Below are 12,822 nucleotides of genomic sequence, written 5' to 3' on the forward strand. Positions count from 1 at the left end.
TCACCAGATAGGTGGGTATAATGCTCAGAATCTATATGTGCTGGGCATGATTTGGAGAAAGGTTAATAATGGGCTGTGAGCTGAAAGGAGGGGGCTTCTTTTGCCTTGGGTTTTTGCTGCATGGCTTGCAGGCTTCTTTTTCCTGGGACTTTTGCTGTATGACTGTGGCTGCTCTGGTCTGTGACAGAGTCATTAGATGGGCATCGGCTGACTGCGAACAAGGCCTGGGGATGTGATTTCTGAGTTTTGAAAAAGATCTAGGGCTTAACAGATAGAATTTTCAAGTCTTTTCTGGAGTTGAGTAAGAAAGCCATGGTGTTTTCTTTGGTAGCTTTGCTGCTCGAGCAGAATGGCATTATGCCAAATCTCGCTGCAGCCTTGAAGTGGGACTGTGATCGAAGACGACAGCTGATAGTAAAACAGAAGAGTGTGAGCTGGGATCCTGAGCTGAAAGGCGGGGAGCTGCTGCTGAGTGGTGCTCAGTCTACAGACAGGCCAGAAGAGCTGGGGATACAAGACTCTAAAATGAAGTAAAAATGAGTATTAATAGGAACCAAAGTAACTGGAGTCTCCTGCACAGGGTGATTTGGCCAGGTTAAACTGACCCAAAAGGCATAACTCCCTCTATTTATAAGGTCGAATGAAGGTAGTTGCCTGAATCAAAATTGGTAATGGGAATTATTGTGCTATGCAGGAGAATTCATTATCTCTAATCTCATACTAACCCGGCCTTAGCTAATGGTTGAGAGAGGAATGGGAGTTGAAACTGTATCTAAATCATCCCCAATCTTTTGGTAGTAAACAAGGGGGAAGGAACTAAGGATTACATGCTGTGTTATACACATTGTGGGGTTTTTTCAGAACCTGGAGTAAACAATCACCGTAGAATTGTATGTTTTGATTTTTTCTCTCTAATACCACGCACTGATGAATTTCTGTTTTGCTTGTTTACACACATCACTAATGCAAAAAAAATGAAATGTGTTTTTGTTGTTGCCATGAAGTTTCAGATAAAAGTGTAAAACAATGAGCATGTGTGGTGGCTCTTTATTATGTGTCTTGTTCAATTTATGATATACAGTGCCAGGATAGAAATTGTGGGGAGCTGGGATCTATTTGGCTCCTGCTTATTGCCTAGAAGAGCCTGGTTATCTTGACACCAACCACTACCAGGAGCTACCGTTGGCTGCCCAGACCAGTTGATGCCAAACCAAACACCTTTGTGAATTTAACTGTTTGTTGGGAACACTCTTTAAATTAACTGTAGGACACATCTATTAAAGCATAAGGAGTCATAATTAATGGACAAAATGATGTTTCCATCTTATGTGGAAGTTAGATTTGGTGACATTGTTTACTAGCTCCTTGTTCCCCTGTGTTAGCTCCTTGACTCTGGTTAAAGCTGGATACCCAGGAGTTGCTTTTAGCTCCTGCTTATCCAATCTTAATTTTGAGCCCTATAGAATTACAAAATCTGGTGTGTGCCTAGCGCAGTACTAAGCCTTCTGATGTCTAGCCAAAGAGCCCACAATCTATATTTATAAAAGTGAAACTACGTGGGTGGCTGGTTTTCCCCAATCTGCACTAAATTGTGCATACTTACCTGTTTGGACCCTCCGGACAATACTGGCTACATAACATTTGGACACCGCACCATGTTCCCTCGGATTTCAGCAAAAGTCAAAATGTGTTTGTGGGTTTGTGGCTTGGAAAATCGTTCCTTATACAATTCCACAATGTTTCACCAATCTGCACCAAATTTTGCATAGTTACCTGTTAGGACCCTCTGGACATTATTGGCTACATGACATTTTGACACCCCACCCAACCCCTTTGCCTGGATTTCAGTACCTTCACACATGAGACGGTTGCCTGAAATCGGAAAAACATTCATGTGGTCATAGAAGGAGTGGCCTCGACACAAGGAATAAAATTGAGGTTCTTATTTTGACCTCAACAACCACATTTCAAGGATCTAGGATGCATGGTTTCCGAGATATTTGTACATCAATGTACCACAACAAACTGCACCATGCCAGGGTGAGGTGACAGGTGGGGAGAGAGCACAGACAGTCCCACTACGCAGCAGCACTCCAATTCTCACCTCCCCCAAAGTCTGCTCCAGGGTATGTCAGCCAGCCACTCTCACCCATTATCAGTACAGTTTACTTCAGGGTGCAAAGAAAATCAATACGCAAATTGGAACAGTGACCTACAGGATCATTGATTTTCAACAATTGATGAGTGTTATCACTTTTTTTAGTCTAATCTAATTGTGATAACAGAAAAGTGTCAGGGAATATATCTTACAGTTCCACTAGCAGCACAAAAGGGAAAAGGCATCGCTCTACCAGGCAACATGCAAAATAACATAAGGCCTTTAAAGCAAAATTCAGAACCTTTACAAAAGAATACAAATACATATAAATTAAGCCATAGGTGGAATAAATCGATTCATTAGGAAGGGAAGACTAAAGGAGCTCTTATATACAGTATTCTACAACTGTAGCCCAACCTTTCACAGTAGCCCAGACATTTAAACACTGACTGAACCTATGGACTCAGAAGCCATTTGGTTAATGTTTAAGGAGGTTCAAGCTTATTTGTATTGCACATCTCCCTCATCTTTATTAGCTATTTTAACATGGGTAGATAGATGCAACTGTTGCATGGATATCGCAGTCACAAATTGTCAGTGTTTCAACATGCATTACTTGTACCAGACTGCAGAGTGCCACCTATTAAGCACATGTGGTACTGGACCAGACGAAAAGCATGGAAACGAAAAATGCAATTAAAAGCAACATTCAGCAAATCTCTCACCAGCTGAAATAGCTCAAATTGGCCCTTTAAAATGGTTGCTGCTGCATGGGGATGAAGGAAGGATTGAAGAATGTGTTCGCCCATTGGCGGCCATGATGGTTTGTCTCGGAAACAGCAGGGTCCCCACCTTGTACATGAAGAAAGAGCTGCAAAATGTGTCCACAATTATTGAATCGGAACTTCTTGTGTAATTTAACAGCACAGACAGAGGCAGACATACGTAATAATAATATAAATAATAACAGCAGGACAATGGAATACTGCACTGAAGTAAAATGAAATTGAATGTACCAAAAACAAAATTATATTTCCCAAAACTCTCCAATATTTATACAGCTCTGCTGATTCTTAACAAGGTACTGCTATTGTAATTGAACTTTCAGCCAGATGCATAGGTCATGCTTGACCCAGCAGCAATTCGACCTCTCTGCTTGCCTATGCAATGGGTTGCCAGAGAGCAAGCATTCTCTAACCTGAACAAAGACATCATTTAATTGCACTACTTTTGTATACAGGCCCTTTATCTTTTACAATTATACAGTGTCAGGGTAATTCATAGAATTTCGCAGAAAAGTGTCGCAAGCGGCTGGCGCAGAGTGTCCGCGTGCGATTGTCTGCGCCAGGCACGTGCGCTAAAACCGATTTCCGCGCACAGCGTATTCATGGATTTTAGGCTCCCAAACCAGCCGTGGCGCAGAGTATCGCAGCGACCCTGCAGCAGCGCCAGTAACGCCCCCAAGAACGCCCTCGCGCAAGGAAAAGCCATCAAAATCGCTAAATCATCGCAAAGGGCTGCGCTAACCCTGGACCAGTTTACAGGGCTGCCAAACAAGGAACGCAAAGCGGGTAACGTGCATATCAGGGGTACGCGTGAAGTTATACACGCGATTAGCCAGGCTGCCAGGGTACGTGTATTTCAGGGGTGCGCGGGAAGTTCAACACGCGATAGTCCAGGGAACGTGTATTACAGGGGTACGCGGGAAGTTCAACACGCGATTGTCCAGGGAACGTGTATTACAGGGGTACGCGGTAAGTTCAACACGCGATTGTCCAGGGAACGTCTATTACAGGGGTACGCGGGAAGTCTTACATGCGATTAGCCAGGGCACGTGTAATACAGGGGTACGCGTGAAGTTATACACGCGATTAGCCAGGGTACGTGTATTACAGGGGTACGTGGGAATTATCACACGCGATTTGGCTGGGTACGTGTATTACAGGGGTACACGGGAAGTTCTACACGCGAATCGGCTGGGTACGTGTATTACAGGGGTGCGCGGGAATGATCACACGCGATTTGGCTTGGTACGTGTATTACAGGGGTGCGTGGTAATGATCAGACGCGATTTGGCTTGGTACGTGTATTACAGGGGTGCGTGGGAAGTTCTACACGCGATTGGCCAGGGTACGTGTATTACAGGGGTACGTGGGAATTATCACACGCGATTTGGCTGGGTACGTGTATTACAGGGGTACACGGGAAGTTCTACACGCGATTCGGCTGGGTACGTGTATTACAGGGGTGCGCGGGAATTCTCACATGCGATTTGGCCAGGTACGTGTATTACAGGGGTGTGCGGGAATTATCACACGCAATTAGGCTGGGTGGGTCCTCACAGGTGTTCCCTGTACACCCTCCATGACCCCAGCAGGCAGCCCACAAAACAGGGGACTACCCTGCACACCTGCTCATGTCCCCCTGCACCCCCAGCCCCCAGCACTGCAGGGTCACCCTCCACCAGGCCCCCACTCATGTCTCCCACCACCCCCACCCCCCAGCAGTGCAGGGGCACCCTCCACCAGGCCCCCACTCATGTCTCCCACCACCCCCACCCCCCTGCCACCATGGGCAGCCCCCACCAGGCCCCCACTCATGTCTCCCACCACCCCCACCCCCCAGCAGTGCAGGGTCACCCTCCACCAGGCCCCCACTCATGTCTCCCACCACCCCCAGCCCCCAGCACTGCAGGGTCACCCTCCACCAGGCCCCCACTCATGTCTCCCACCACCCCCACCCCCCAGCAGTGCAGGGGCACCCTCCACCAGGCCCCCAATCATGTCTCCCACCACCCCCACCCCCCTGCCACCATGGGCAGCCCCCACCAGGCCCCCACTCATGTCTCCCACCACCCCCACCCCCCAGCAGTGCAGGGTCACCCTCCACCAGGCCCCCACTCATGTCTCCCACCACCCCCACACCCCAGCAGTGCAGGGTCACCCTCCACCAGGCCCCCACTCATGTCTCCCACCACCCCCACACCCCAGCCACCAGGGGCACCCTCCACCAGGCCCCCACTCATGTCTCCCACCACCCCCACACCCGAGCAGTGCAGGGGCACCCTCCACCAGGCCCCCACTCATGTCTCCCACCCCCCTGCCACCATGGGCAGCCCCCACCAGGCCCCCACTCATGTCTCCCACCACCCCCACCCCCCAGCAGTGCAGGGTCAACCACCACCAGGCCCCCACTCATGTCCCCCTGCACCCCCACCCCCCAGCAGTGCTGGGTCACCCTCCACCAGGCCCCCACTCATGTCTCCCACCACCCCCACCCCCCAGCAGTGCAGGGTCACCCTCCACCAGGCCCCCACACATGTCTCCCGCCACCCCCACCCCCCAGCAGTGCAGGGGCACCCTCCACCAGGCCCCCACTCATGTCTCCCACCACCCCCACCCCCCAGCAGTGCAGGGTCACCCTCCACTAGGCCCCCACTCATGTCCCCCTGCACCCCCACCCCCCAGCAGTGCAGGGTCACCCTCCACCAGGCCCCCACTCATGTCTCCCACCACCCCCACCCCCCAGCAGTGCAGGGTCACCCTCCACCAGGCCCCCACTCATGTCTCCCACCACCCCCACCCCCCAGCAGTGCAGGGTCACCCTCCACCAGGCCCCCACTCATGTCTCCCACCACCCCCACCCCCCAGCAGTGCAGGGTCACCCTCCACCAGGCCCCCACTCATGTCTCCCACCACCCCCACCCCCCAGCAGTGCAGGGTCACCCTCCACCAGGCCCCCACTCATGTCCCCCTGCACCCCCACCCCCCAGCAGTGCAGGGTCACCCTCCACCAGGCCCCCACTCATGTCTCCCACCACCCCCACCCCCCAGCAGTGCAGGGTCACCCTCCACCAGGCCCCCACTCATGTCTCCCACCACCCCCACCCCCCAGCAGTGCAGGGTCACCCTCCACCAGGCCCCCACTCATGTCTCCCACCACCCCCACCCCCCTGCCACCATGGGCAGCCCCCACTCATGTCTCCCACCACCCCCACTTCCCAGCAGTGCAGGGTCACCCTCCACCAGGCCCCCACTCATGTCTCCCACCACCCCCACACCCCAGCAGTGCAGGGGCACCCTCCACCAGGCCCCCACTCATGTCTCCCACCACCCCCACCCCCCAGCAGTGCAGGGTCACCCTCCACCAGGCCCCCACTCATGTCCCCCTGCACCCCCACCCCCCAGCAGTGCAGGGTCACCCTCCACCAGGCCCCCACTCATGTCTCCCACCACCCCCACCCCCCAGCAGTGCAGGGTCACCCTCCACCAGGCCCCCACTCATGTCTCCCACCACCCCCACCCCCCAGCAGTGCAGGGTCACCCTCCACCAGGCCCCCACTCATGTCTCCCACCACCCCCACCCCCCTGCCACCATGGCCAGCCCCCACCAGGCCCCCACTCATGTCTCCCACCACCCCCACCCCCACCCCCCTGCCACCATGTGCAGCCCCCACCAGGTCCTCACAATCCCCAATCATGTGCGTAATGGTCAGCCTCCACAGCCAAAAAGCCCTACCAAGTAACCCATTCACCCACATGGAAATGAAAACACATGTTACACCCCCAATGTTCATGAAGCAAATGAACCCATGTCCGTCACACACAGATTTTCAAATTGAATGGGAAAACACACAACATGACATGCATGAAACCAATGAGATGAAACCACACAGTGAACAATGGAAAAAAAAATGTATTGGACAAAAATATGAATGGTAAAGAAAGAAAAATAACTACAATGTAAATGTGAAAAAATAAGCTGCATGTCCGCATAAAAACACAAAAGTAGAAAATCAAATCCATAAAATTTTGTCCAAAGTGAAATGTAAAAACTCTCCATGCAACAAAGAACTATGTACAAAAATAACAAGGGTCCATCATCACAACTGAACTAAGGAAACCTCCTAAAAAACCTACCTAAATATCAACTATATACAAAAAGTGGAGCAGTGTCCGTCGACTCCAAATCATAAGAAAAAACAAAGGAAACCTAAAACTAAAGAACTATATACAAAGGCGGCGGGCAAGTCCAGCGGCTCACTCCGTGGTGTTCCGGGCCAGGGCATCATCGAACTCCTGTTCGATGTCCCGGAGGCGGTCCAGTTCCATGGCCCCGAGGGTCCGCAGGGACGACGCCGTGTCCTCTTCCAACCCCCTGCGGATTGCCTCGAGGCACTCGGCCCGCCTCAGGGCCCTCCGCATGGAGTTCTCCGCCCTGACCATTGTGAGCCGCGCCTCTTCCGCCCGCCGCCGCTCCGCACCTATGGCGTGGCCCAACCGCTGCCACACGGAAGACACTCTCTGTCCTGGGTCCTCCTGCCCTCCGGCCGATGCCTGCCCCTCCGATGTCGAAGGCCCCGAGCCTTCATGGCTCCCACCATGTTGCTGCTGCTGCTCTGCCTCTGCCCGTGCACTGCGTCCTGCTGCCTGCACATCCTCCGCCGGCTGGGGTGCAGTTGTTGATGTGGCCACCCCTGCTGGACGTCCGACTCCCGACTGTGGCAGGGATGCCTCCTCCACCAGCCTGGCCGCACTGTCAGAGGCAGCTCCACAGGGCACCCAGGTGACTGATGGGTGGGAAGATGGCACAGAGGACGACTGGCGCGTAGGGGGTCCAGTTGAGGAGGGGGTCGGAACAAGCCCCATCAGACGGAGGAATCCGGTCTGGGTGACCTGTCCCAGCAGGCTGACGTGGTCAACGAGCCATTCGAGATGACGTGCAGTCTCTCCATGAAAAGACTGCAGGTCACCTCGCATGGCCCGTTGACGCAACGCCACACCAGCCAGGACAGGCTCAACCCGGACCTGGATAGCCACGTCCGCAGGCAGAGGAAGGCCAGTTGACGTCAGCTCATCCCCTGCCTGGAAACGGGTCTGGACGTAGGCATCCCTGCTGGTGCAAGATGATGCAGGGACAGGATCGGGGACAGGATTGCACACAGGCACCTCCGCGGCGGCCTGTGCTGCCTCCTGTCCCTGGTCCTGGACTGCACCACTAGCACCAGTGGGATCCCCACCTCCAGACCCCGTCTCTGGTGCTTGCACGGCCTCCTCCTCCACCAGACCCCCCACCAACCTGGATGACTCCGTGCCATCTTCCCCTGTTGGGCCCTGTGGGGTCCCAGCTGCCCCTTCTGCTGCCGAGGAGTCCAACTCCAACCTCCGCCTCTTGGACCTCCCCCCGGCAGCTGCGGCCTGGGACGCGGCACCGGACTCCTCACTCCCCGACGAGATGACAACACGGGAGGGGAGCCGGGCCTTGCGTCTCCGGCTGGTGGTCGGATCCCCGCCGCTGTGCTCCACAGCACCTTCTCCGCCCTCTTCATCAGTTGACGCTGCAGACAGGGAGAAACAAAACACAGGCATCAGGGCACTGTACAATGGACACATACACACATGACAGTTGCACATGAGTGGCATTGGCAAACCTCAGACATGTCATCACAATCCCCAACACACATGTCATTGCAACTCGCACACATGAGCCATACCACAGCCATATCGCAACTGCCACCACCATCCATACACATACAACAGCATGAGCAGCCAAAGGTGACCCAGACATCACATGCAACACAGGAAGTGCACCACACATGTACACACACCACCACACTTGCATGCATGTGTACACCTCTGCCAAGTGTCGCACTGTTCAGACGGGCATCCATGTCACATCTGCCAATCAGGCTTACACATACCGCAGTCACATGCATCCATGTTGCATCACTGTTGCACCCTTGTCAAATACACACACATGCACATGTACACAGTGCTCATACATGCAGCCCAATACAACATACATGCGTGACATCACGGACATGTCTACTTACATACACATACATACAAACATGTGTGCACGCACAACTGCATTTGCCATGCAAGCCTACACACACAAGCACCATCCATGTCTCACACATTACAGCCCTCGCATGTGTCAGCCCCACGGCCATGTACACCCCCACCCATACTCGACCCCATACAAACAGATGTGCAACCTGCACAATACCGAATAATCACCACACGCACTGCTCACAATCAGGATGCATGTACACTCACCGCTCGACTCCAGACGGGTCTGCTTCTCCAGGACCTGGACGTGGAGCGCTGGGGATATGCGTTCCAGGACCCCCATCTGTTCTTCCGACAAGTGGCCCCGGCGCCCCTTGGCATCCGCTGCCTTCAAGAGGCGCCGGGCCTTGTTCAGGGTCCTGGACCTGAAGTCCTCCCAGCGCTTCCTGACATGTTGTAAGTCCCGGACTGCCACCCCCTCCGCGTTGATGGCAGTCACGATGTCATTCCAGATCCGAGTCCGTCCTTCCTTGTCGGCGCGGGAACTTCCGAAGAGGGCATCATACTGCCCCAGGACTTGCTCCACCAGGACACCAACTTCGGTGGCACTGAAGCTGGTGCCCCTCTGCCTCTCTGGCCGGGGGTTGTAAGTGGTCACAGATGGTGTTTGCCCCGACATGACAACCCCAGAGGCAGGAGTGGGTGGGCAACTGGGTCCTGGGGCTGGGCTGTGGAGTGATGGAATTCCAGTCGGGAGTCTTCGGTACCAGCAGGGGTGGTCACAGCAACAGCACCCCTGGCTGATGTGCAGGCAGCAAATGGCAGTGCACGTGGGCAGCAGGCAGTCAGGCAGCAGCAGATGGTAGGTGGGAGCGTGCTCGGGGCTCTGGGGGGCAGTAGTTCGGCCTTCTGGGCAGGAGCGTGGTCTTCCGTGTGCTTACGCGTGGCCAGCTTGGTACGGAGTGATTTGGCACGTGAAAATCCTGCACGTCAGCGTGAAAATCGAGGAAAGGCCCTTAGCGCGTAAGCGCGTCAGCACGCATACGCGATTCTATTGGACCAAAGGCCCTCAGCGCGTAAGCGCGTCTGTGACGTGACCCGCACGGGTGTTTCCCACACAGCACGTGATGACAGAGCACACGTGGAAAGACTGCACGTCAGAGTCTCATCGCGTGTGATTGGTGGAAATGGCCCTACACGCAGAAGTGACAAAGCGTGTAATTGGTGGAAATGGCCCTACACGCAGAAGTGACAAAGCGTGTAATTGGAGGAAATGGCCCTACACGCAGAAGTGACAAAGCGTGTAATTGGAGGAAATGTCCCTACACGCAGAAGTGACAAAGCGTGCAATTGGTGGAAATGGCCCTAGCGTGTACACGCCGCGTAAGTGACGCTGGACGTGTGTGCCTGTATAAAAGGTACGCGTAGAACACCACTTCCTTGTACGTGCTTTTCGTGGAGAGCGAGTGGGTGAATTCTGTACTTCTTGTCGTTTCACACGCGATTTACTTCACGGCGTTTCAAGTTCGTATTCCCTGTTACCTCTGACAGATTTTTCTCTTCTTTCGCTTTTACTGGTTTACCTGGGCCTGTTCCCTCAAACAGTGTTCCTTTCTACTGTTGTCCTGTCTCCTCAGACAGCGTACAAATCTTCTTTTGGCGGGGGTGTTGCCAACCAAACGTGCTCCTTTTACACGCTCGTTTACCAGGCAGACGGTGAGTCACGCACGTATCTAACATCTGTGCTTGCCCCGTGTGTAGCCTACCCCTTCAGAGGTCATTCTAGGCTGCGTGTGACACGCATACGTTCATTCTTGTGTTTCTGGGTGCCACAGCGTAGTGCAGGTTTTTCTTTCTGCACACGTGGTCTAGGAGGGGTTGCGTGCACGTCATCTCCCTTTTTTGGGCCTCCTGTGCGTTGCGTGACCCGTCATCTTTCCCCAGGGGTTACATTCAGCCTTGCTAGAGCACTAGGGTACAATTACCATCTGGTACCCAACCCCTTTGACCCCCAATTGCCCAGGACAATAGTCTACATCCACTCCCATACGCACATTAACATCAGTGCCATGGCTGGGAGGCGAGGATTCCGTAAGGGTGGCAAAGGTGGAAGAGCCACAAGTGGTGGCCGTGGTGGATCCGGTAGGGGACGTGGTCGTAACTTGCAGGGTGAGCCTGTCCCCCCATGTGTGGAGGACCAGTCACGGGCACCCATAATCCCCCCCCTCCCCCCCTCCCATTGAGGCTGATGTGGCTGACACCATCCATGCTCAGCCCTTGTTGGACCAGCCCATTGTGGCACCAGACCTGGCTGACTCCATGGCTGACTTCCAGGTCAGCAGGGCTACGACACGTGCGCTGGTGCACGTTGATGCCATCATGCCACGTGGATCTGGGGCAGCAAGGTCATCTGCTGCACCAAGGAGGCAGGGCGGAGAGGCTGCAGGGGCAGCTGCGGCTCCATCCACCCCAGCCCTCACACACCCAGCCAGGACAGTGTCGGTCCTAGTCCATGCTGCTGACATTCCCCCTGACACCATCACACTAGAGCCAATGCCTGCACCAACTCCCATGCTGAGTGTGCAATCCCACACTCCTGATACAGAGCCACCAGGGCTCCTGCCCCTAGTGTCCAGAGCGGCGCAGGACACTCAGGATCACCACCACCTTCCAAGCGGAAGAGGAAGAGTGCTCGTCCGGCACAGGCTGATGCCCCAGACACGGCTACACAGTCCGGCCCGTCCAGGAAGCCCAGCTTCACGGATGACGAACTGAATGCACTTGTCGAGTATGTGTCCGGACATGACAACGAGATGGTCATTGTTGCAGGATCCAAGACCACACCTGCACAACGCCAGGCACACTGGCAGACCGCTGCGGACATCGTAAGTGCCCTTGGAATCGTGAGGCGCACAGCCAATGATTGCTATAAGCGCTGGAATGACCTAAAGCGCAGGGCAAAGAGTAAGCTGGCCTCAAGTCATGCCGCAACTCTAGTGACTGGAGGTGGGTCTCCAGTAGTAGACATGGAACTCACTCCACATGAGTCAGTCGCTGGGACCTACGTCACGGAGGAACAGATACAAGGCGTGGGAGATCTGGCTGATTACGAGGCATTGTCCGGTGAGTGCACATGCATGTGTGTGTCATACATGTGCATGGTGTGTGTGTGAGGGCTTCTGTTTGTGTGCCAGGTGAGAGTGTGTGCGCCTGAGTCGTATGGGTCAGCCATGTGCTTCATGCAATACTTCCTGCGCAGCTGCATTTGGCCATAGCAGTATCCCTTCTGCCAACAGTAGACATCTAGCCCAACTGCACGCCAGTTGCCCTTGAAGTGTCACCTTGCCACAACATATTTGCTTATTTTTCACTGTTCATTCAGTCAGTTTGTTTGCATTCCACCACTTTCACTAGGCATGTCGCTGTCCACTAGTCACATGTCTGACATGGGTATGGTAAAGTGGAGTGACTTTGTTACCTGGATATCATTTGTACACACATGTCCCTGTGCAATTGGACCATTTCAGACTGGCAGCTCCAGGTGAAAAATCTGACCTGTTAGAATTAGAAAAGCAATTACATGCGGGAACTGGACTGAATGAATAGGTGCTGCCCTCCTCTCCATCTTCACTCAATAGCAATGGTACATGCCATCTGTGTGATGGCATGTGTGTTTCACCTGGCAATCACAGGCCAATGTGTGATGCCACTGCCAGGCAGCATGCAGAAAATGTGTTCATCTTCCATCTTGGTGTCATCAGTGTGTGCCATTTGCCTGCACTTCATACGCAGTGAGGGTGCATGCCTGGGAGGGTTTTAGTCATGTGGGACATGTGTCAATCAAGTACTGGTTCTCTTGCTTCTCAGCCCTCATTGTGTGCCATGGTGCTAATGCCTGTTTCCATTTCTTTGTTTTCATGTCTTTGCAGGGGA

This window comes from Ambystoma mexicanum, chromosome 5p (genome assembly GCF_040938575.1).
Source record: "Ambystoma mexicanum isolate Mex_15411 chromosome 5p, UKY_AmexF1_1, whole genome shotgun sequence".
Taxonomy (NCBI): domain Eukaryota; kingdom Metazoa; phylum Chordata; class Amphibia; order Caudata; family Ambystomatidae; genus Ambystoma; species Ambystoma mexicanum.